The sequence below is a fragment of the Mastomys coucha genome, unplaced genomic scaffold, assembly GCF_008632895.1.
Source record: "Mastomys coucha isolate ucsf_1 unplaced genomic scaffold, UCSF_Mcou_1 pScaffold3, whole genome shotgun sequence".
Taxonomy (NCBI): Eukaryota; Metazoa; Chordata; class Mammalia; order Rodentia; family Muridae; genus Mastomys; species Mastomys coucha.
Window position 1 is genome coordinate 43,630,532 of NW_022196909.1, and position 25,656 is coordinate 43,656,187.

A 25,656-nucleotide genomic window follows, 5' to 3' on the forward strand; every position below is an offset into this window, starting at 1 on the left:
CCTACCGGATCTCCTTGCTTCAAACCAGGGTCCAGCCAGGGTTAGCTAGCTTCTTAGCGAGTGAGAGAGTTGGGGAAGGCCCTGTTGCTGCCTTTAACTTAACGAAAAGTATAGAAATTGATCTACCATAGCCCCAACCTGGCCAAAGGAGGAACAGAATGTCGCTGTCGTTCTGTAAGCAGCTGTATTTCTCTGACCCAATGTGAAGGGAGTCACAGGAAGGTAAGACTCTCAACGGTCCTAGAGATTCATGCCAAAGAGACCCTGGAGAGTGGAAGCTGGGCGGAGGGAAGTGTGTGGACTGCTTATGTAGCCAGTGACAGCCCAGCTCCGCAGCCTCCAGGAAGGTCTGAAGGAAGTCTGCAAAGTAAATTTCCAACAGAAGATTTTTCTTAGAGATTTATTTATTTGGGGCTGGAGAGATGGCTCAGCGGTTAAGAGCACCGACTGCTCTTCCAGAGGTCCTGAGTTCAATTCCCAGCAACCACATGGTGGCCCACAACCATCTTTAATGGGAGCTGATGCCCTCTTCTGGTGTGTCTGAAGACAGCTACAGTGTACTCACACACACAAGGCCTAACAACACTTCACTTTAAAAAAAAAAAATATTTATAAGCCGGGCGGTGGTGGCACACACCTTTAATCCTAGCACTTGGGAGGCAGAGGCAGGTGGATCTCTGAGTTCGAGGCCAGCCTGGTCTACAGAGTGAGTTCCAGGACAGCCAAGGCTACACAGAGAAACCCTGTCTCGAAAAACCAAAAAAAATATATATATATATATTTATTTATTTATTATGTATACAGTGTTCTGTCTGCATGTGTGCCTGTCTGCCGGAAGAGAACACCAGATTACATTATAGATGATTATGAGCCACCATGTGGTTGCTGGGAATTGAACTCAGGACCTCTGGAAAAGCATCCAGTGCTCTTAATCTCTGAGCCACCTCTCCAGTCCCCCAGAAGAATTTTGACAGGTACAGACCAGGAATGAGTAACAAAAATGTCAGATTTACCCTCAGGGGGCTCCCAAGGCCACCAGAGGACTCACTGTGCTAGGTAGTGTTGGTCTCTAAATAAAGTGGCCAAAGAAAGCCTTTTATGGTCACAGTTGGACTCACGGCTTGGGGTAGCTCTTGTTCTTAATCAGGCAACCTCGGGCATCCTGGCTGACCCCAGAGTCCACACCCTTCCAGCAGAGTTAATTATAACATATCTAGTAATCCCGAGGGTCGGCATCAAAGTCACGCAGCTGTCAACTGGAGCTCCCTGTTAAGTGGGCCCCAAACGCCCTGAGATTCCGCTGACACCAACCTCCCCATTGCACAGTTGGGAAGGAGGTGCTTCAGGCGGTGGCAGATTCCAGACCAGGGTGTCCAACTGCATGGGGCTCATTCCAGCGGGGGCCCTTAAGGGGAGCTGGGGTGGCCGGTTCTGTAGGAAGGCCAGGGATGAGGCCTTAGAAGGCGATTCTGGGAACCTGAGCTCTCAATATCTGACTGAGACCGGGCGGCCAGGAAAAGCCAAGTGGCCAGGCAGACGAGAGCGGTTTCCAGGGAAGCGCAGTGCCAAGAGAGTTACGCACAGGGAAAAAGTAAGAAACCACCCTTTACCGGCCCGTGAGTTCAAGCGGTGGTGTGCTGAGGACACACACGAGCTCCCTGAAGGATCAAGGTAGCTGTTTTCAACCATGCCCCTCAGGCTTACCTCAACCAAACCGTGACCTGTGGTGCTGAGCCTAGAAGCCAATCCTGTGCTCTACCTTGACTCCAGTTCTCAGCCTCTAGAGGGGAGAGTGGGCCTCCATGAGCCCCAGACAAGCGGTCCCCCAGATCCGCTTCTCACCCTGATGTTCACCCCCATGTCCATACTGACATCCTTAGCCAGGCCACAAGGCAGAAGCCCACAGCACCGTTTATAGCCCTTGGGGGCCCACAAACTGAATCCCATTGGCTCCTGGGGGCTTATATCCCCAGATCCACTCTTGGTAGCATCTCTCAGTTTCAGCACCTTGAATCTAGAGTGCTTTGGAACTCTGTGGATCCAAGAGACTGGAGAAGTGGAGGGAGGGTCCAGACCATGGCGTCTCCATCTTGGGCAGTTTTTATCCTCAGAGTTGGTCAACGGTAGCCGCCATGCCCACCTTCCTGCTCTAGTGGCCTTGGGACAGGGATATCAAGTGAGAAGTCAGTATGCCTACTGCAGTGGCATGATCCAAAAGTGTGTATCTCCCCAAATATACGGGTTGATCCCTATCCTGCAAGGAGGTAGTTCCTAGGGATGGGAGCTAACATGGTGACTAGAGAGCGCCCCCAGAAAGGAGGTAGGGTCTATGAAAGGTAATCCCGATTGTCAACTTAATGGGATTTGGTGTTGCTAGGGAGACAAGCATCTGGCTGTACCTGTGTTTTCAGACTTGGTTAGCTGAATTAGAGAGACCCATTCTAAACTGGGGTAGCATCCCATGGGCTGGGGCATCCCTGACTGAGCACAGAAGAGAAAGCGAACTGAGGGCCAGCATCCGCCTCTGTTCCCTGACCAGCCAGCTGCCTCTACTTCATATGCTTTGCCGCTATTACTTTTCCTACTGTGACGGACTGTGTGCCATCCAACTGGGAGCCAAAATAAACCCTCACCTACTGAAGTCACTTCTCGGACTGCTGTTATGTTCACAGCGGTGAGAAATAGAGCCCTAATAGAACGGACCCCAGAGACCTCCCACTTCCCTTCACCCAGCCAAGACTCAGCAAGCTAACACCAGCTATCAAGCAGAAAGTCGCTCTCACCAGACACAGAACTTTCAAGCACCCTGCCTATTTAGACATCAGTCTTCAGGACAGTGAGTGAGAGACAACGTCTTCCTCTGCGACCTATTCACCGTGGCTTTTTTTTTTTTTTTTTTGGATATGGCAGCCCCGATAGATTCCAGCAGGCAGTAGCAGGGACTGTCCTTTCATTTTAAGCGACAGAACAGCTGTCTCTCTCCGACACAAGTTCTCTGTCACTCCACGGACCCAGACAGATCCTACAAGAGCATCAGGATCAGAGAGCCGCCCTCCCAGGCTCTATTCCTGGGGCTCAGCTGCGGCTGAGTCATGCCCGCACCGCGACCTGTCGACGATGTGGGACGTGACTCAGCCAGTGTCCCTTGGCCCAACCTATGTTACCTGCCCAGAGACCAGCTGGGTGTCCCTTCACCCAGAACCACCCCACCCTGCTCGCTTAGCCTTAACCCAGACACCTGCCCCTGCCCCCTCCTTCCAGGCAGCCTCCGTCTCCCCAGCTGCCCACCCCATTGCAAAATGAAGTTATCCCAGGAACCAGCAGGCTCAGCGTGGGATCAGAGCCAAGGCCCTAGTCACAAAGGCCCAGGCAGGCCCAGACAGGCTTGCCGCACATTCTGGCGAGCAGTAAAGTAGCAACATCGCCCCCTAGAGGATAGCTCCCTGGCCGGCCCTCTCTGGAAGAAAGGACTTTTCACACGACCTCTGGTGCGGGCCCCCACCCAACCTTGGGGGCTCTTGGCAGCTCTTTCTCTGAGCCTTGCCTCTTTGTCCTCGTGTACCTGGACCTGGCACTGGCCCATGGTGATGTCCCTTACGGTGGAAAGCTGTTGTTTCTTGTGGTGACTCTAAGCCTAGCCTCTGTCTGAACAGAGGCTGACAGAGGAGGGACGTCGATGCCTCTTCTGGTACCACCGGTTTTCTTGCAGCTCACAGGGACCCTCCTAGCCCTCTGCTTGTTCATGTTCCTTCCAGACCAATGGTACCCATGAGCAGAGCAGCAAGGATGAGTTCTGAAGCCCACCTTAACCAGGCATCCTATGCACAAGAGACGCAAGGAGGTCAGGAGTGAGAGGCAGAGTGAGACCCGTAACCAACTAATGTTGAATTCAGGGCAAAAAGAGCCTAGCTTTTCACACAGCAGCAGAGCTGTGGAGTCAGGGGCCCGAGGCCGAAGCAGAGGCCTCCTTTGTTCCCTTCCCTCTCGAGGGCTTGGGGAATTCTTCCTATACCCTGAGCCCAGAAACACCCTCTGCAAGCCTACCTCGGTTTCCAATGAGCCTGCCTGCAGCTCTGCTAGCTGCTTAAAAATGTTCAAGGGCTGGCTGTTGAGCCACAGTGCACCCAGTCCCCTCATGGAGGTGTCTGTGGAAGTAGTGGGAACCAGGTCCTTCCTCAGGGGAAGCCTGGTGTGGCCAGGAACTTCCCCCTATTAGCCCAGGTTGGGTGAACACACTTTCCATGGTCTCTTGGAGGACTGTGTGCTTTCTGCTGATTCAGTGCACCCCTGGGCAGGGAGGCTCCTGGGGACCTCCGGGCAGGAATGCAGATTCCAGAGAAGCTGGCAAAGCAGCCCCAGGATTCGTCCATTCATTCACTTCCTTCGAGGAAGTCCCATCAGCCGTTAGCTTTGTGGCCGTGCCGTCTCTGAAGATGAGGCTCTGGGGTCTGCTGGTGCTTCCAGTCAGCCTTTCCAACAGTATGTGGGGTATGGGGCTCAGTCCAGTCTTCTTATGTCCCCTCAACTCCTCTGCAGGGACGAACCTCCACGGAAGAACCTGTTCAAGTTTATCTTTCCCTCTTACGTACACATGTCCCCAGTCTTGGCAAGACCCCAGAGGACATTGCCTGTAGGGCAGTGGTCTGTTTAGGCAACCAAGGCCCAGTCGAGTAATGGGTCTGAACCCCGATGAGCCAGTTGGCAATATCTTTGCCTGCAAGGGACGGAAAGTGTTCGGGCAGAACTCCTGAGTCCTTCGCTCCTGTTTCAGTCCCAGTCTCTCACAGTGGCCCCCGCAGGAGATGTGTGCTCTGTCGGGTAGACAATGCCCCAAGCTACCAGTGTTCTAGTTGGACCCTACCCCCAGTCATCTGACCACAGCCAGGCATGGCCCGCCCCATAGACAGATAGCCACGCCTCTGTCTTAGTCAGGGTTTCTATTCCTGCACAAACATCACGACCAAGAATCAAGTTGGTGAGGAAAGGGTTTATTCAGCTTACACTTCCACATTGCTGTTCATCACCAGAGGAAGTCAGGACTGGAACTCAAGCAGGTCAGGAAGCAGGAGCTGACGCAGAGGCCATGGAGGGATGTTTCTTACTGGCTTGCTTCCCCTGGCTTGCTCAGCCTGCTCTCTTATAGAACCCAAGACCTCCAGCCCAGGGATGGCACCACCCACAAGGGGCAATTGAGAAAATGCCCCACAGCTGGATCTCATGGAGGCACTTCCCCAACTGAAACTCCCTTCTCTGTGATAACTCCAGCCTGTGTCAAGTTGACACACAAAACCAGCGAGTACAGCCTCATACAACATAAGGGGCAGTTTGCTCCCTCCGCTCTCTCTTGCCTTTTTTCCTCTCTTGCCTTCTTCTCTCTTGCTTCCTTTCTTTCCTTTCTCTCTTTCTCTTCTCCTCTCCTCTCTTTCTCTCTACATGGCCAGCCTATTTTCTCTTTCCTATAATAAAATATCTCACTTATGCATTGCCTCCTTTTAACTAACTAATGCCGTGCAGCTCCAGGCCTCAGCAGCAGAGAGCTCCAGACAGCAGAGAGACTCAGTTATCTGTGGCTGAGAGCCCCAGGCCTCAGCAGAGAGACACAGGCCCACAACTGCCAACCTTCTTGGAAGGACTGCTGACCTTTCAATACCTCCTGATCACATCCATCTCACAGACCTGCAGCCTTCTCAAAGGACCCGTTCCACAGCAGGGCCCTCTGATCCTGGATGGGAGACTGAATTCCTCTCCCTGCCTCAGCAGAAAGAACTAACAGAAACAAACTAACAGGCCTAAATGGGGACTGGGGGAAGGGCACAGCAGAGACTGATGAGAAACTGGCCTGCTTCCACCATGAGAAAAGAAGCAGGCATGCACATTGCAGATTTGGTGACTGGGGGCAGCCGGCATTTGCTGAGTAGCTGTTCTGGGACAAGGGGACACAGAACTGGCAAGGGCAAGGCTAAAGGAAGCTGCTGTCATTCAAACGTGTTTGGCCTTGGCACCCCATGAATCAGAGCCCGGTGAGTCCAGGAGAAGCCAAGCCAAGTTGGCTGGACTCAGTGTCAGACCCAGAATCCTTCTGTTCCTTCTCTGGATCCTAGCTTGACCTTCAAACAAGGCCCTGCCCTTAGAAAGAAGGAAACCATATTTGCAGCAGCCTCCTGAGAGAGATTAATGCTGGAAGGTGAGGTCACAGCGGGAGCGTTCTCAGAGGCCAACCCTGATTTTCCTAACAAATGCTGGGTCACATCAGGAGTCTTGTCAGTCACACCAGAAGATGTGACTGACAAGGGGAGATGTGACACCTCCCTATCCCTGCTCTCTAGACAGCTCGGTTCTGAGGCCGTTATCAGTGTGTGTCCCATACGCTTACACCTTCCACACAGAGGGAGATGGCAAAACTGGCCTCCTCCATCCCTCATAAAGCCAGGAAGCTGAATTCTCCTCATAGCACCAAAACTCCTAGACAGCGATCTACACACTTAGACAGAAAAGGAAAAGAGGGCAGGGGACAGAGGACTTTTATTGGGGGATGGGAAATAGACTTGGTTCCGACAAAAAAAAAATGAAATTCGAAATAAAATCATGAGAATGTATTTCTGAAGGATGGGTTGGAGAGATGGCTCAGCAGTTAAGAGCACTGGCTGCTCTCCTGAAGGTCCTGAGTTCAAATCCCAGCAACCACATGATGGCTCACAACCATCTGTAATGAGATCTGACACCCTCTTCTGGGGTGTCTAAAGAGAGCTATAGTGATATTGAAAGGGGGAGGTCTATGGGAGGAGCGGTGGTACAAAAGGGGAACAAGAATTTGATTCAATTCTATTTAATTAAAATATGTTTTTAAATGTTAACAAATTCAGATTAATTGAAATCATGTAACTTTTCTAATAATGCAATAAAAGTTAAAAAAAAAGAAAAAAAGAGAGCTATAGTGTACTTACATATAATAATAATAATAATAATAATAATAATAATAATAATAATCCGCTTTAGGATGGGGTTGAGAACTCGGGCCATGGTTAATGAAGATGCAGGATGTGCTGTGGTGACAGAGCCCCAAGAACGGAGCCCCTAAGCACAACAGAGATTTCTTCCTTTTCTTCAACACCCTGAGACCCAGACTCCTTCCTTTTTGTTGCTCTCCCATCTTCCCAGGTCCATTCTCATCTTGAGACCCCCAAAACAGCTGCTTTGTATTCTTCTCCCCTGCCCCCCCCCCCGTCTTTACTCCACGGGAGTCAGCCCTTCCAGTAACACACTCTGGGTGAGGTGTGGGGACTGGAGCCCTTGGCCTATTCCCTTCTCCCACCACAGAGGTCACCCTGCCAAGTCCCGCCCCCAATTCTGCCTGTATAACCTCGGCTGCCCCAGGCTCTGCTTATGGCTACACTCAGGCAAGTGGCTGGTTCTTGGGCATTCTGTCGCTTTCATTGGCCCCCAAATGGCTGTGGCATCTCTAGTGGGGAGGCTCCACTTGTTCTGAGAGAATGGGACAACCAAACAGAGCCACTTCGCCAGGGAAAGCTTAATCCACCTTATATGTGGCTAGCCCTGTGACCCTCTGGGCGTGGCAACCATGAGCCAACCTGAGCTAGGCTGCTCACGAAAGCTTAAAGGAACTGTGTTGCCAGCCAGTAATTAGTCTCTTTCCCTTTAATTGATCCATTATTGAGTGATAACAAGTTACTAAGTCATGGAGATGATAAAATCTCAACTCAAAGGGACCATGGAAATGCTTCAGGGCTGTGGCGGTCCTAGCTGGCTCCACCCATCCTTTTCCCAATCCCAGACCCAGGCTCCCTGAGTAGAAAGTGTTCCTGGAGACTGTTGGGGTCAGGCAGCAGCAGCCGGCCCTGCTTGACCCTGGGAGCCTCATCCTCAAACCTTTGCTGCTTGGCTCCTAATGGCACATGATGACAGGCCACCACCTGCCTGTGTGGCACCTGACAGGCAGCCAGTGAAAAGAAATGAACAACGAGTCTCTGAAAAGCCTGCGGCAGAGCCCCCGCCGGGCGGGCACACTCAGAAACTCGTGATTTTTTTTTCTCTGACTTACAAACTGAGAGTTGATTTGAGAAACTGCAGCCTGTAAGGGACTTCCCTCTGAGAAGCACAGTGCTGTCCTCTTTGCCCACAGCCTTCCTTCCCTCCAGGAGCCTCTGAAATGGGGTTTCCAGAGGGGCTGCTCACGGTGCGGCAGGAAGGGAGGGGGTCAAAGGCTTTTCCTCCTGGCTTACCGGGTCTGAGGTTTGCTGTAGGCCTTCGAGACCCACGCACGGCTAATGGATTCTAAATGGAGCAGCTTGGAGCAATTGTTAAATAAGAAGGGCGTAGAAAAGAGCATCCCCTGCAATGACCCTGAGTGGAGCTGAGACATCTGGAGAGCCTCGCTGGGACAGAGGGCCAAGATCTAGCAGGGGTTTCCAGGGACCACACACACCCTGGAGGACACCAGGGCCAGGAGCAGGAAGTGAAGAAGCGATTGGCGGGGGGTTGGGGGGGGGGAGCGGACAGTCCTGGTTTCCTTCATTCACTTCTGGGACTCCTGAGCCATTCCTAACCCTGAACCAAACTGTGTCCACGGTGACAGAATAGGAGCGAGGCTTTCAAGTGCAAGCACGAGAGGAACCACGGGGGTGGGGGGTGGGGTGGGAGTGAGGGGTGGTCCTGGCTACCCTCTCTGTTCCCGTAGAAATCTGGAAAGAGACCGCAGAATAGGCTTAGGCTGTGATTCTTAGGTTTTTGCTTTCCTCAGTCATCACGCGGCCATCAGGTGAGCAATGGGTGGGGCGGTCGAGAAAGGCCACAGCCGAGGTCACAAGGACACAAAAGCCACCCAACAGCTGCATCTGAAGGTCCCACGGGGAAGAGGCTGTTGCCTGGTAAATGGTAGACACCGCCCCCTGCCCCACTTACCCCCATCCCACCCACACCCCCAACCCCACCCCACCTCCCAAAAGACCACATTCATGTTCTCCCTCAATACCCAGGCCCATGCAGGCTTCCCTTGCAGATATGACTGAGACCCTGTGATGGGGTCACCAAGCTTATGGCGGACTCTCACCCAAGGGCAGTCAAGCATTCCTAACTACTAAGAGGGAAGACTGGGAGACAATAGTTGTATGACAACGATCTAGGAGCCACCAGGACCTGGGGAGGCAGAGAGGTCTTCCCAGTATGTGGAGTCTTATCTTCATCATGACTGTTTTTTTTTTTTTAATTTTTGTTTGTTGTTTTGTTTTGTTTTGTTTTGTTGAGACAGAGTTTTTCTGTGTAGCTCTGGCTGTCCTGAAACTCACTCTGTAGACCAGGCTTGCCTCGAACTCAGAAATCCGCCTGCCTCTGTCTCCCAAGTGCTGGGATTAAGGGTGTGTGCCACCACCACCCGGCTTTTATTTTTTATTTTTTATTCTTATGGTGCTTTGAACCCTTAAAAATCTTGATGATCACGGGGGGGGGGGTGGCGCATGTCTACAGAGTGAGCTCCAGGACAGCCAGGGCTACACAGAGAAACCCTGTCTTGAACCCCGCCCCCCCCAAAATAAATCTTGATGATCAGAGAAAGATTGCAGCCCGTCACTCACCCAACCACCCAACACCTGGCTGGCTGGAAGCAGCTTCCATGAACAACCAATCCTGTTTCCTCTCCCTCCCACTCCACTGAGGGCCAATCCCCCTGCCGCCTCAAATGAATACCTCAAGATGCCCCAGCTCAACCCCTGTGTGACTCACCTCACCCGTTACTCTGCTCAGCTTTCTGAAGTCCCTCTAAAGGCTCTGGCTCTGCCTCAGCACATCCACTTTCTGATCTTGCTGCTTTCCCTGTGGCCCTAGCCTGTGGCTGCCCCGTCCCACCCCCCCAAAACAGTGAGCTAGAACGTCCCTCCGTAGCATAGTGAGCTGACCCCTCCGCATCACTCATGCATGAAGGAGGCCACCCTCCACCCTCAATGGGTGGCCATGCGTTAAGTGAGGGTGCCTGCCTGGCTAAGCAAAGAGGACTGACATTGCACCTGTAAGTGCACATAACCGCCATGCTGGCCCATGCTGATAGCTGATCAGCTCTGACAGAAGAGATGGCTTATTCTTCACCAAGGCCTAACTTCATCCCTGTCCTTGGCCAGGTCCTTAGGATAGTGCTTTCTGCCCTATTTCTCCCATCCAGGTATCCTGGTGTCTACTCACCCAATGGCCAGCAAAGCTAAGTTTCCGAGGTTCGAAGGCTATTCCACGGACCTGAGTGGGGAACCAGGCCATTCTAGGCCTCTGACCTCGAGTAGTATAAACAAAGAACTTTTATTTTTATTATTAAAATGAGCAAAACATGAAGTTTACAGCTAGATTAAGCAAACACAAGGACAGGGAGGCTATACACCTGGTGATAAGTTTTAAGGTCTTTGGCCATGTGAAAGATTCAATAATACCTCTCCCAGGCTGTCTTAGTTAGGGTGTTACTGCTGTGAACAGACACCATGATTTGACCAGGGCAACTCTCATAAGGACGACGTTTAATTGGGGTTGGCTTACAGGTTCAGAGGTTCAGTCCATTATCATCAAGGTGGGAACATGGCAGCATCCAGGCAGGCATGGTGCAGGAGGAGCTGAGAGTTCTACATCTTCATCTGAAGGCTGCTAGTGGAAGACTGGCTTCCAGGCGGCTAGGATGGGGGTCTTAGAGCCACACCCACTGTGACACACCTACTCCAACAGGGCCATGCCCACTCCAACAAGACCACAGCCACTCCAACAAGGCCACACCCACTCCAACAAGGCCACACCTCCAAATAGTGCCACTCCCTGGGTCAGGCATATACAAACCATGACACAGGTATTTGTCTTTTTTTTTGCAGAGGTAATGTGGACATATTCGAGCATTTTTTAAATGTTTTCGTATTTACTTACCATAGTTTGTGTAGTTTGTTATAAAAGACCATTTTGTACTCTGTCCCATTATGGACGTCTACAGCTTTTTGACCCAGGTTCCCACATCCTGAGGCAAGGCAGATGGATGTAGACATGGAGAGAGCTCACATCCCATCCTGCCCACCTGGAGAACCTTGGAGATTCCATCTTACCTTCTCCACACCTGCCTGTCAAGGCTGGCCTACGCCAAGCTCACCAGAGCCTCAGGGCTCTCAGCCTACCACACTCCCCTGCTCTGAAAACACATTGCCTTACAGAGAGAAGATGATACCCCAACTGTAGTGGTAGTGTTGTCGCTTACCTGGGGGACCTTCTGGACCCTTTACTGCTAACACGGGGATAACAGGCTATCTTTGACAATGACAGAACCTTTCTCAGCTCTGGTGGTGTTTAACATGAGAGCCTAGGGTCCTGGAATTGTGATGGTCACCAAAGCTGCTCCAAGCCACTCTGTCTCTCTGTGGATACAATTCACAGAGCACAGAGGGTGAGCTTAAAGAGAAGTGTATTATAGCTTTGCTGGTAGAAGCAGGGAGGGAGAGAGGGAGAGGCGGGGGAGCTCCTATATAGCAGTAGGGGATCCTAGGAAACAGGTACCAGGCATCCTTTAGCCTTGTATCTTTTTAAAAGAGTTGATGCCACCACCAGAGTTAGGTAGGGGATGAGCTGGCCAGTCCAGATGTCTACCCTCGCACCCCGGTGTCTGCCCCTGTGTTCAGGTGCCTCCTCTAAGTTTTAGACATGTAGCCACGAAGCCTCTAGGCAGAGGTGCCCGTTCAGGAAATTACAGGGAACCAGAAACCGGAGCACCCTCCTAATATTCTTGGCCTCTAGGAAGGCCATTCTCAAAACTGTGTGCTTGGGGGCCCAGCCCTGCCTAAGCAGCTCGCTCCCTGTTCTTATCATTCTGATGGTAGGAGTGCTCTGTGCTCTGTAACTTTGGTCCTCACCACAACCCCTCGAGTAGCTGAGGGTACTTCCCATCCCATCTTCCGTATGAGGAAGCCCAGGTACCCATGACAATGTCAGTCTCCGTGACACAGAGTCAACACACTGAATAGGCAGGAGTGAGGAGCTGACTCATGGTCCCTGAATGTCTCATTCTGGCCCTCTGAGTGTTACTAATATAAAACCACGCATCCTGACAGACTGTAGGAGACCCAACTAAAATAACTTGAAGAGACCCAAGTGTTTTCTAGCTGGGGCACTGGATACAAGTCTCTGATTTGTGTGTTTGCCTGGTCAGGATGCCTGGAAGGATGTTGCTGGCTTACCCACAGTACCTGGTCTTCCCGGGAGGATGCTGTCCGTGTACTCTGTGGGTCCAGAACATAGTGCAGCTCCTCAGAGACACCACAGTAGGTGGTACCTAGAGCATAAGTGTAGCGAGCTTTGCCATGTCTATGTCGGGAGGTGACAGGCTTGTGGGATCGGACACAGGATCCAACTTTTGCAACCAAGCTCTCTTCAACTCTTTCAGGCAACAACGCAGTTAAGGAAAGCAGTCCTCTGGTAAGGAATAATGGCCACCCAGGCAGAACAGTCCATGCAGGCAGCAGGAGGGACTGCATGCTTGATGGGGCGGCAGCCCAGACATGTGACAACTCCAGTAAAAAGCTGCCCCTTCCAGAAAGATGACAAGCAGACACTGGGGGACAGGGTACGGAACTCCAGCCACCCACAAGACTCACATTGTTGGTCAAAAAGAGAACAGGGGAGCTTTGGAAGCCAGGTCAGCAGTTTTCTTCCTTTAGCTCCCACCCCTACTTGCTTTCTTAGCCAGCAGGTCTATACTCTGTAAAAACAGCCCAGTCTACACAGCAAGATAGCCTTTACCCCTTTACACACTGTGGGGGCTGTGTGCCGATGTGCCAGCGGCCTGTTGCGAGGTTTAACGGTTCCTCTGTGGCCAGCAGGTCCCCGCCCCTGCTAACAATAAGGATAGATGCAGTGAACACTTGATTTCCCCCAGGAGGCTTTGCCAGCAGGAGAAATAACAGAGACGCCTCCTCGCACAAGCCCACCAGTGAAGGTGTGGGAGGAGCCCAGGAGCCAGGGCTAGCTAGACATCCCTAATATAGATGGTCAGCTTGGCACAATCTAGAGGTACAGCCCAGACTACACACAAAGGAGACATGTCTCTCTCTCAGCTTCCTCACTGTGAATGAGATCAGATCAGGTTGCTTTGGCTCCTCTCGACACCCCTTCCTGCCATGTTAGAGTACATCCTTAAGTTATAAGCCAAAATTAACCCTTTCTTCCTTAGGTTGCTTTGATAATAAAGGCAACTGACAAACGAGATTGTCGTATTTAACAAAATCTCAAACGTTTCAATTTCAACAATAAAGTACTCAGGAGCCAGAGGTTGGGGTGAAAGCCTGCTAGCACAGACAGATAGAGGAAGCACCTAGCTGACCTTCCTCCTTAGCTAACATCTCAATAGGAAGCTCTCCCTCTCCACTAGGTGTCAAAAAAAAAAAACCCTTCAAACTCGATGTCCCAACCATCTACTTCCTGCGTGTCTCTCTATCCCTCCTCCTGGCTCCCTCTCACTCTCTATGGTTCTCTCCTCACTCCCTCAACTGGTTGCTTGCTCCACCTCTTGACCTACAGGTGACTATTTAATCTTGTTTACAACAAACAAAAAGCTCTTGGATAAAAGGTGCATGCTCAGTGCTCGGGTTGAGCCACACCACAACTAGAAACAGATTTGCTTCTTCTTTTTTTTTTTTTTTTTTTTGTCTCCAGTAAAGCACTAGACACAATATTTCAGCTATTTACCTGAGTGGCTCCAGCCCCAATCCACTTGACGGGATCCAGTGTGCCTCAAGAACGTACCCCAGGCACAGTAAAGGTCAGAGGTGTTACTCAGCCTCCATTGTTCTCTGAGAGTTTACCTGGGAGGCTAGGAGCCCACTTGGACTCTATGGCTACAAAGAGCCATGATGGGCTAGATTTCGACAGCAGGCCTGAGGAGGCATGGGTGGGTACTGTCCCCAACACTAAGGTCTTCCTAACCTGGCTGCCCACCGTGACTCCAGTACTTGCCATCCCAACTTTCCCGACAGTTGATTAGGATCCAGAAAGTACCCATAGAGGAGGACTTTTTTGAAGGAGAGCCAAGCAGGTTTAACCAAATCTGTGGTACCTGCCCCCCATATAAGAAGCCCTAGCAAAACAGAGGTAACCTTAGGACAAGGGTGCTCTTAAGTATGTGCTAGAGGTGACTGGCTATTTACGCATGAACCAAGAGAAAAGCTAGCTGTCTACAGAGGCAGAAATCCAACCTGAGCTCTTGCAGAATTCCGGAGAACAGTGTGGTCTCTGTCCACAGATCAAGTGCCTCTGTCCTAAATATGAAGTTTTTAAAGATTAAAGATGAACATTCACTTTTCAATCATGCATTCAAAAGAGCACCGCCCAGACTCTATATGCCCAGCCCTGTTCTTGGCCGGGCCCCTCGCTTGATCTATGGGTTGGGTAGGAGAAATAGAGAGGGACTGGGGAGGGACCCCACACAGCCTTGCTCCTTAGCTATTGGCCCCATCCCATGAGGTTTGATCAAATATCTTCTGTGGCCAGGCAAGGATGCAATTTTTCTCTACACAGGAACATTTTCCCATTGTATATTCCGAGCACAACCGACTTCGCCCTGTGGTGTAATGGCCCTCTCTTCTCCCCTCTCTTTTCATTTTCTTTTTATGGTGAAAATTGTTCTTCGCGCAGTGCAGGGACACCAGGAACTCACTGAATGAATAGCAGACTGCCCTCCCTCTGATCAACAATGGGACTGAATTGTACCCAACCGAACAGAGCTGAGAAGTCAAGTCCTGGGGAGGAAGCCCTCGCCTGGGAGATGTCTTAGCAGCAAAGAGGTTAGGATTGATCAGAAGTCACCGGGGCCTCTCTCTGTGTGACTCTCTCTCTCGGTAAGTATTGACTTTCGTTTTGTTCTTATGACAACCGGCAAGCACCCCGGCCTTCCCTTCTCACTGAGAGGTTCTTTTCCGATAACTTGGTCGCGTTGGTCTCTTTCCCTGTTGGACCAGAGCTGCCCTCTTCACCGCGAGCCAAGCAAACACATACAGAGAGCTGGCTCGTTTCTACCCCTGTGATCTCAAGGCCAGAAAGCTTCTTTAGGGCTGACAAGCCACCCCTAAAAAGGCAGGACTAGCAAGCAGCACCTCTTTAGGTTGCCTAGACACACCCTGGCAGAGCTTTCCCCTCTGGCCCAAGCTCCTGAGACATCTGTGAGTACTCGTCTCTGTACTAGCCTTGGAAATGGAAGAGGGAGATAGCATACGAAGTTCCAGCAGAAGGCAGGTCATCCTTCAGTGTAGTTTACTGAGGAAACTTACAAAGGGAAAAACACAATAGTCGGGGTCTTACTGCTGTGAAGAGACACCATGACCAAGGCAACTCTTATAAAGGACAACATTTCATTGGGGCTGGCTTACAGGTTCAGAGGTTCAGTCCATTATCATCATGTCAGGAAGCATGGTAGCATCCAGGCAGACATAGGGCAGGAGGAGCTGAGAGTTCATCTGAAGGCTGCTAGCAGAAGACTGACTTGCAGGCAGCTAGGATGAGGGTCTCAAAGCCCACACCCACAGTGACATGCCTATTCCAACAAGGTCACATCTCCTAATAGTGCCACTCCCAGGCTGGCGAGATGGCTCAGCGGATAAGAGCACTGACTGCTCTTCCGAAGGTCCTGAGTTCGGATCCCGGCAACCACATGGTGGTTCACAACCATCCTTAACGAGATCTGACGCCCTCTTCTGGTGCGTCTGAAGACAGCTACAGTATATTACGCCAGAGCGAGCAGGGCTGGAGCGAGCGGGACCATCCTGAGTTCAATTCCCAGCAGCCACATGATGGCTCACGGCCAGCTGTACAGCTACAGTGTACTCATACACATAAAATAAATAAATAAATCTTAAAAAAAAAAAAATAGTGCCTCTCCCTGGGCCGAGCGTATCTAAACCATCACAACCAGGAAGGCTGGGGTAGCTTTGGAAATCAAGGCAGCAGTAGTGAGAGACCGGGGCTCCCGGGGCTGGAACAGGAGAAATGAAGGCTTGCCAAGGTCAAGCTTTGTCTTACAGATGTCTAGAGCATCCTCTTGCTCTTTTACTAGAATTTGCTCTCTTCTTGAGGTTGGAGATGCGCTTAGAAGGACCAGACTGGAAGCTGGCACTGGACACCACTTCCCACCACTACCAGAGCAACAGAAAGCCATGTAGAGCCTCAAGTCACAGAAGACCAGAGGGACCCAGGGTAGGAACGTAATCTGGAACAGTCAGAGAAAGAATTGCTGGGGAAACCAGGAACATCCATCCCGGAGTCACCCAAGCCAACGGCTCTTGGTATTGGTCAATGAAGAATTGACCGATAAAATAATAGACCTGTCAAGAGGTGGGGAATAGGAAAGAGATTTATTGTCACTGCTGGGGAGCGATACAAAAGAAAGAAATTTATTGTTGCTGTTTGGGGCATGGACGTCACAGCACAGGAGTAGAGACCGGAGAACAGGTTGGTAGAGTCGGTTCTCTCCTTCTGACTTTCTGTGTTCATGAGGTGAGGGGTGGAGAAGCCCTGGGACAAGCTGAGCCTGAAGAATAGCATCACAGCAGAAAACACAGGGCCGGAGAGATGGCTCAGTGGTTAAGAACACTGACTGCTCTTCCAGAGGTCCTGAGTTCAAATCCCAGCAACCACATGGTGGCACACAGCCATCTGTAATGAGATCTGACGCCCTCTTCTGGTGTGTCTGAAGACAGCTACAGTGGGCTTAGATATAAGTAAATCTTTGGGCTGGAGCGGGGCACCGACCGAAGCGAGCAGAGCTGGAACAAGCAGAGATCCTGAATTCAATTCCCAGCAAGTACATGATGGCCCACAACCATCTATCTGTACAGCTACAGTGCACTCGTAAACATAAAAATAAATAAATACATAAATAAATAAATAAATAAATGCATCTTTTTTAAAAAGAGAAAAAAAAAAGAAAACTCAGACTCAGGCCAGCAGAGAGGCAGAGGGAGATGTGTGTGTCCCTTCTCCACTAGAGAAGTGACTCGCTTCTGTATTGCTGTGGGTCAGTCTGGCCATGTGGGCCAGAGGCTTGTGGTAGGAAGGACTGGACTGTTGTAAGGCTTCTCTCTGTCAGTCAACTGGGAACAAGGGGACCAGCTACCTTTTGGAGACAGAGATATCCCATGCAGCCAACATGGGTGCCAAGTTAGCCTGCAGCTGCAGTGTGCTGAGCCGCAAGTGCCTACCTGCAGAGCTAAGTTCTCAGTTCTGAGAGGTGGGCCATCCGAAGAGACCCACGAAATGCCCACGTCAGAGAATCCACGAGGGGCCAGAAGACAGAAAATACTGACCTGCAAAGATGCTGCCACCCAAAACCACATAGAAAACCAGTGTTGGGAAGCCATGCTCCTGAACTTAACTAGTGGAGGCCGTGGAGAGAAAATTGTAACACCGTATAAGAAGGTTGTGGTCCCTAGAGATTAAAAAAAAATGATGTTCATGACAGAAAATCAGAGAGAGGAAAGGTCCAGTTTGAAAATACTAGAAATGGAGCTGGAGAGATGGCTCAGTGGTTAAGAGCGCTGACTGCTCTCCCAAAGTTCCTAAGTTCAAATCCCAGCAACCGTATGTAATGGGATCTGATGCCTTGTTCTGGGGCATCTGAAGACAGCTACAGTGTACTTACATATAATAAATAAAGAAATATTTTTAAAAATTTTTTTAAAAATGGGGAGAGATGGCTCAGCGGTTAAGAGCACTGACTGTTCTTCCTGAAGGTCCTGAGTTCAAATCCCAGCAACTTCATGTCAGCTCACAACATCTGTAATGGGATCTGATGTGCTCTTCTGGTGTGCCTGAAGACAACTACAGTGTACTTACATAAATAAAATAAATAAATCTTCAAAAAAACATTTAAAAAATTTTTTTAAAAATGTAAAATGCTAGAAATGGAAAAATAGCCATCAAAATTTCAAGAACCCAAACGGATCAGAGAGAGACTTCACAACAGGAAAAGGGAGACGGGGAGGCAACATTTGATCAGAGCTTATCTGCACATGGATGGAAACATTGCTCTGAATCTCATTAACACTTATAATATATGTGTTGGGAAGGAAGAATGAAGAATTGAAACATTGGAAGTCGGTAATGAAAAATTGACCAATAATGTAATAGGCCTGTCTAGAGGTGGGGGTCATGAAACTGATTTATTATCACTGTTGTTGGGGGTGGGTACGAAAGGAAGGGGGTTGTTCTTGTTGTTGGAGGGCATGCATGGCCACAGCATGAGCATGCTGGGCACAGAACAAGGGTTCTAGAGACCAAACGCAGGCCCTCGTGCCTGCCTGACACACCTTTACTGGCCAAATCAGCTCACCAGCCCAGAAGAAATAAGGATAGAATCCAGGTAGGAAAGATGGAGCAGACATCCGCTGGAGGCCCCAACTGTACCAAACAGAGATGATACATGGCAGAGGAGGCGGCTGGGTGGCAGATATCTGCAAGCCCGGGAAGGAGACCTCAGAAGAAATCTGCTCTCCGACACTTTTGGCCCTCAACTTCCAAAACTACAAGAGATCCAACACTTGACCTTGGACCTCAGCTTCCTAAACTCCAAGAGAACGAACGTTTTGTTGGCGCCCCAGCCTATGGCGCTTGTGGCTTCAGACCACCCCTGCCTGTCTAACTGTCTCTCTCTCTCAGTACTCACCATGTGTGCCACTCCTCTACGCTTGAGCTACAAAAGCCCAGGGTTCACTGCTTCCTGAGCTAAATTCACTGTCCCTCCCTGACCTCTGGAGCCCCAAGATCTGGTCCTAAGGACCCTAGAGATAAGATGTGAACAGGGTCGTGTGAATGTGATAATAAACGTACCCAACTGTGTAGAGGGGCGAATTGCACTGATGAAAGCTGATGAAAGTGTCAACTTTAGAAATTGCTTCCCGTTTCTCCAGCACAGAGAAAAGAAAACAGGCTCTGGAGGAGTAAGCCTACCAAATTCTTAATCTTTCTTGAATCTGAGGTGGGAGGGAAGAATGTGTACCCTCGAACTAATCTTTCATTTTAAGTATGTTTTCAAATCCCATAGAATATTTGTACCTGCCAGTATTCCTAAAAATGGATAGACAGTTCAACAACATTGTGGCTCAGGCTGGCCTCGAACTTACGGAGCTTAGGAGGATGTGGAACTTCTGACCCTTATGTTTTCACCTCCCAAGGCTTCCTCACACTCGGCCAGCACTGGATCAACGGAGCTACCCACTGGATCAACCAAGCTACCTCCCCAGTTCCAAAGCAGTGTGATTCTTAAGGTTACCCATACACAGTAGCCTCCATTCTCTGGGGTCAGTGTACCTGGTTTGATCCTTTGAAACTAGAGAGCTGTTATGTTCAGAATGTGGGCCAGTTTGGGTTAATACTCCAGTCGCACACACAATGGGTGTTCATGCGCTTTGCTGAGTAGAATATAAATGCCAGAGAGACCATTATGTGACTGTCTCCTTCCTGAATTCTGAAGGTCTGTTAGTGAGTATCTTAATTAGGGTTTGACTGCTGTGAACAGACACCATGACCAAGGCAAGTCTTATAAAGGACAACATTTCATTGGGGCTGGCTTACAGGTTCAGAGGTTCAGTCCATTATCATCAAGGTGGGAACAGGGCAGCGTCCAGACAGGCATGGTGCAGGAGGAGCTGAGAGTTCTACATCTTCATCTGAAGGCTGCTAGTGGAAGACTGGCTTCCAGGCAGCTAGGATGAGGGTCTTAAGCTCATGTCCACAGTGACACACCTACTCCAACAAGGCCCTATCCACTTCCAGGCCACACCCATTCAAATGAGACCACACCTCCTAATAGCACCACTCCCTAGGCCAAGCATGTACAAACTATCACTGTGAGTATGGACAAAGTCAGGGTTGTCACTTCTGGCTGGTGTTGCTGGTTTGGACTTCGGTCAGCACGGATGGTCCCTCTAGATGTTCTCCGGGCTCCCTTTCCCACAGTTCCCTGGGCCCTCCCCACTCCCTGTGATTAGCATATGCGTGGCATGTCATTTTCTCATCCTTCACTTCTAATCTCTGTCTTTGTGTTTCGAGTTCATTTCCTACGGTTAGCATATAATTGAGTCTTGCTTTTTAATTAGAGTGTTGAAACCACTTACATCCGATGTCATTATTGACAGCAATGGGCTAGAGCCTCCGGTTTGCTCTTGGCTTGCTGTCTGCCTGCCTCTCTTTATCTTTAGTTTCTCTTCTCCTGGGTTGTTTCAGATAGAGCTCTTAGTTCATTTTATCTCAGCTATTATTCTGTTGCTCCTTTCTCAAAATTTACCTTTGTTTGTTTGTTTTTCAAAACAGGGTTTCTCTGTATAGCCCTGGCTGTCCTGGAACTCACTCTGTAGACCAGGCTGGCCTCGAACTCAGAAATCCCCCTGCCTCTGCCTCCCACATGCGGGGATTAATTAAATACTTTGTTTTGTCTTATGTGCCCTGGTATTTCACATGTATGTTGCATGTATATTTGCGTGAGAGTTACTCGGTTGTGGACCACCATGTGGATGCTGGGAATTGAAATCAGGACCTCTGGAAGAACAGTCAGTGCTCTTAACTGCTGAGTCATCTCTCCAACCCCAAGAATTTTATATATATATACATACACATATGTATATATATGTATATATATATACATACACATAGTGTTGTGTTTCTGAGTGGGATGCATATGTGTACTGGTGCTTGCAGAGCTCAGAGGCATCAGACCTGCTGGAGCTGGAGTTATGGGCAGTTGTGAGCCGCATCATGTGATGCTGAAAACCAAACCCTCCCTCCTCTTAGCCACTGGGCCCTCTCTGCAGCTCCGACAGAGTGAGTTATCATAGCCCACCACCAAACACCATTTCCCATCTGCCAGTCTGGGTCACAGCTCTGCCCCGTTTAACTTCTGCGTCTATTATCAGCCCACAATCCCTTGTTATTTTTGCTTTAAGCCGTTGTCATTTATTAAGGTTGTTTGTTTGTTTGTTTGTTTTAAAAGAAAAGCAAACTAGTTAATAGCCACCATTGCTTTCAGAAGTGAGTTCTGGAATTGCTCTGGAACTGTCCGCCTTCAGCCTGAAGGAGTTCTTTAAATATTTACTGAAATGCAGGTGCACTCAGGAAAATTCTTTCAGCTTTTTTTTGGGGGGGGGGGATGGCGGGGACAGGGTGTCTGCACATACATTGCCTCTGCTTTTGAGAGCTAGCGTTCGCTAAATATAGCGCTTTAAGCTGTGGATTCTCTTCCAACATTTCAGTGGCAGGCACCTCAGCCTCGGCTCCCAGCTGGCACCTGGCTGGACGTGTGTCTACAAAGATCCTTCTCCACAGACCTGGAGGAGTCTCGGGGTTTCTCCTCTGGGATTTCTGAAGCTCTGTGTACAGGCACAGAAACACTGGCATGGGACCCTGCTAATTTTTTTTTTCCTGTCCCCATACCCCTCCCTCAACACCCTCACACACACAAAGATCCAGCAAACTACACAAAGATTATGAAGCAAATGCTTGGTGAGGGCTAATTGAGAACTGGTGACACGCCCCCTTTCTCCTCACCTCGGGCTTCTGCATCTGAGGCCGGTGTGCCCTGGTAGGCTGGTACTAGTGTTTGTCCCGTGTGAAGAACATTCCTTGGATCTGGGCATGTGTGCTTTCCATCAGGTCTGGAAACCTTAGGACCATTATTTCTCCAAAGATTTTATCTGCCTCCTTTCTGCCATCTCTTCCTTGAGTTCCAGATGCACATGTGTGATCCAACAGCCCCCCCCCCCCCCCCCCCCCCCCAGGCTCTGCCTGCTTTTCCGGCTGCTTTCACTTGACACAATCACTGCTGTCTTTGGGTTGAATTTGATGATCAGCCCAACTGTGAATTTTTCATCTGGGATGTTGCGGTAATTTCTGGATAGTACTGTAGTATCCCTGTGATGGGGAATATTGAAAAACAATATGTCGCCGGGCAGTGGTGGCGCACGTCTTTGATCCCAGCACTTGGGAGGCAGAGGCAGGTGGATTTCTGAGTTCGAGGCCAGCCTGGTCTACAGAGTGAGTTCCAGGACAGCCAGGGCTATGCAGAGAAACAAAAAAGAAAGAAAGAAATAAGGAAAGAAAGAAAGGAAGAAAGGAAGAAAGAAGGAAGGAAGGAAGGAAAGAAAGAAAGAAAGAAAGAAAGAAAGAAAGAAAGAAAGAAAGAAAGAAAGGAAGGAAGGAAGGAAGGAAGGAAGGAAGGAAAACAGACAAGATGGCAGGATCTAGACTCACCTCAGACATGAAGCTCTGAGCCTGTCTCTGAGGGTGTTCTAGACTCGATGGTTTAAGGTGGGAAGACCTTACAGGGGTGACTCCATTCCCTGACTGGACCTGGAGGGAAGGAGAAAGGAGCCGAACACCAGCATTCATGCCTTCTCACCGCTTCCTGACTGTGGACACAATGTGGCCAACTTCTGTAAAAGCAGCTTTTATTTGCCTGGAGTCATTGTCATCTCAGAGGTTTACAGCCTCAGTCAGCTAGCCTAGACCTAGTCCTGGAAGCTTGTAGCCTCTGTACAATGGAATCTAGACCTAGAATGCTTTCAGCCTCTGAGACTTGTTACTTCGTAACCTCACCCTCCCTAGTTCTTTATGAACTCTGGCTGGCTGGTTCAACTCAGCTGTTCTGGCTCAAACATCTCTCCAAGCTGACTGCTTCAATCTGGCTTCTCTTTTAGCCTTTGACTTTTTGCTCTGCTTGGCCTCATACTGACTCCGGCAATCTGTTCTGATCTTCTGGCTCCTTCTCATTCTCTGGCTCCTTCTGTCTTCACCTGTGTCTAGCTTGTTCTCTCTGCAACCTGTCTCTGTACAATTGCCCCAGTAAAACAGCCTCTCTCCCTTCTTTTCTCTCTGTGCTGCTCTCTCCTAAGTAGCTTCCCTTCCCACTCTCTTCTCATAAGAGTTAGGCGTATCCTAGTCCGTCAAATCTTTCTCTGACTCGTCACTTTGTCTGCCACTCAATTAGACATCACTTTCAAACATGACTGCTTCCTTCTACACACTAACTACATCCTTCATTGTTTGGGATTAAAGGTGTGTGCTTAGGGCGTGCCCGTATTCCAGCCAGAGGGATTAAAGGTATGTACTAAGGCTGAGCCACACCATAACTAGAAATGGGTTTGACCAGTAAACAACACAATCTCAGTGTTCACAGTGTGATCAATATCCAGCAACAAACTCTGTTTATGCTCCAGCCACTGTGTCTCCCCCACCATGGTGGACTGCATCCTCAAACTGTGAGCCAAAAGGTGTCTCATCACGGCAATGTGAAAGGTCACAACTTCGGTCCCCTTCCTCCCGCCCTTGTGTCCACGATTCTTGAAGCAGTTTTACCAAATTTGTCAACTCCATTTAAAATTTGGCATCTAATTCTACCGCTCCTGTCATTTCCGGGCCTATCTTTGTGATTGATAGTCTCTCGGGTAGAGGTCACAATTGCTGCTGCTTCATCTGACCTGTGTTTTTTGTTTGTTTGTTTGTTTGTTTTTAATTAAGTGCCAGACATTCTCAGGTCTATGATGACTCCTACATGAACTTTTCTTCCTGCATTAGAGAGTTTTGACATTTGTTCCTGTGAACGGGTTGATCCTTTTGCGATTTCTTTCTAGTGTTTCCTGGGATGAGTCTAGAGTAGATTTCACTTTGCGTGTGGCAAAGAAGCCACACAGGCACTGTCCTTTGTGCTCTGTCCCTTGATCCCAATATTTCAGCTGCATAGGTGGAACCTGATCGCCAGCCCCGTGCAAGCCTGGGGATCACTTAGCTCATACCTCAGATTCCACAGGCAGACTTCCACCTTAAAAACCACCCCTGAGCTGGGCAGTGGTAGCACATGCCTTTAATCCAAACACTGGGGAGGCAGAGGCAGGTGGATCTCTGAGTTTAAAGCTGGCCTGGTCTATAGAGTGAGTTCCAGGACAGCCAGGGCTACGCAGAGAAACCCTGTTTCACAAAAGACCAAAAGAGAAAGAGGGAGACCCCTGTGACGCAGAGCAACCTTAAGTAGGTTCTTGGAGGGACCTCACCCAGAATACAAAGTTCCTGACCCAAATCCTTTCCCCCCTCTCCCCACTCTGCCTACCGCAGTCTCTTACAGCCAGATCTCTCTCCTGAATGGAAGACCAACCCACCCTGCTCATGCTCCTCCCTGGCTGGGAGTGAAAACTGCCACCCGGAGAGAGAAAAAGAAAAGGAAAGAGAGAGAGAGATGCCATCTTGCTCTCTGTGGACTGAAGCCTTCACAGCCTGCTGTCCCCACCTGCCCATCCCCCACCCCCAGGCTTCGCCCAGTCTGTTAGCTCTTTGGGAAGAATAAAAAGAATCAGGAAGGAGCTGGAAAGAGTGAGGGCCTGCGTTTGATCACCAACACGCATGTCAAAAGTCATGCTCAGCAGTGTGATCCTATAACCCGGCACTAAGTACATGCTTCGTGGGCTCACTGGCCAGCCAACCTAACCAAAGTGGTGGGCTCCAGATTCACTGACAGACCTTGTTTCAAAAAATAAGATGGAGCAATTGAGGAAGATACCTGACACCAACCTCTAACCTAAACACACACACACACACACACATGTACTCACACACGCACGTACAAACACACACACACACACTCACATACAACATGCACAGGCATGAACATGCATACACACACAATATGCACATATATGTGCACACACATGCACACAGGCACACACAACATGCACATATATGTGCACACACATGCATACAGGCACACACGCAACATGCACACGCACCCACATACACACACAGGCATACATGCACACACACACACACACACACACATGCACACCCAGGCATGCATGTACGTGCACATATGCACACACATATACATGCACTCATGCATGCACATATACATGCACTCATGCACACACATGCACATGTATATGCCCATACATGTGCGCACACAGGCACACATACATACTTGCACATACACATGTACACATAGACACACATATTTGGCATCACGGATGACTGTGGGAACTCCAAAGTGTCACACTTCCTTCACATGGTAACTTGAGCTGGTTCAAATTCCCGCTTCACTTGACTGCCACAGATCTTGGCCCTGTAGCTGCAGGTGCCTGGCCCCGGGATTAGAGAGAGAATCCCTGAGTCTGAGACCGTCCCACTGAGGGAACTGAGCTATGACCCAGAGCAGAGCACATGGAAGATTTGTGTGATAGTCCTGATTCTAACCAGCGGGGCTTTTCACTTCATACAAATCTATTCCGTTCCTCCCAAGAAGACAGAAAAGTAAATTACTGCACTTGGGAGAACAAACCTTGGCTCAGAAGATAATAATAATATTTCTTCTGCGCTATTAGACTCTTATAAGGCCACGTTTCCAGAAAGTTCTATTTGGTTTATTAACATTGATTGTGTTAGACATTTGCCTACAGCTTGGCTATTGTTTGGGATTTTGGTTTGGTTTGGTTTGGTTTGGTTTTTTGAGACAGGGCTTCTCTGTGTAGTCCTGGCTGTCCTGGAACTCACTCTGTAGACCAGGCTGGCCTCGAACTCAGAAATCTGCCTGTCTCTGCCTCCCAAGTGCTGGGATTAAAGGCGTGCACCACCACGGCCCGGCTTTGTTTTGTTGTTTATTTTTTGAGACAGGGT

The 25,656-nt window shown here is 49.7% G+C and overlaps 1 long non-coding RNA gene across 1 annotated transcript; it reads left to right on the top strand.

Moving 5' to 3' along the window:
- On the top strand, nt 1-24,341 carry LOC116074999. Its single transcript, XR_004112376.1, has 3 exons — nt 1-222; nt 14,653-14,855; nt 24,109-24,341. It is a non-coding gene; the product is annotated as an uncharacterized LOC116074999 (long non-coding RNA).
- The last annotated feature ends 1,315 nt before the right edge of the window (nt 24,342-25,656 follow it).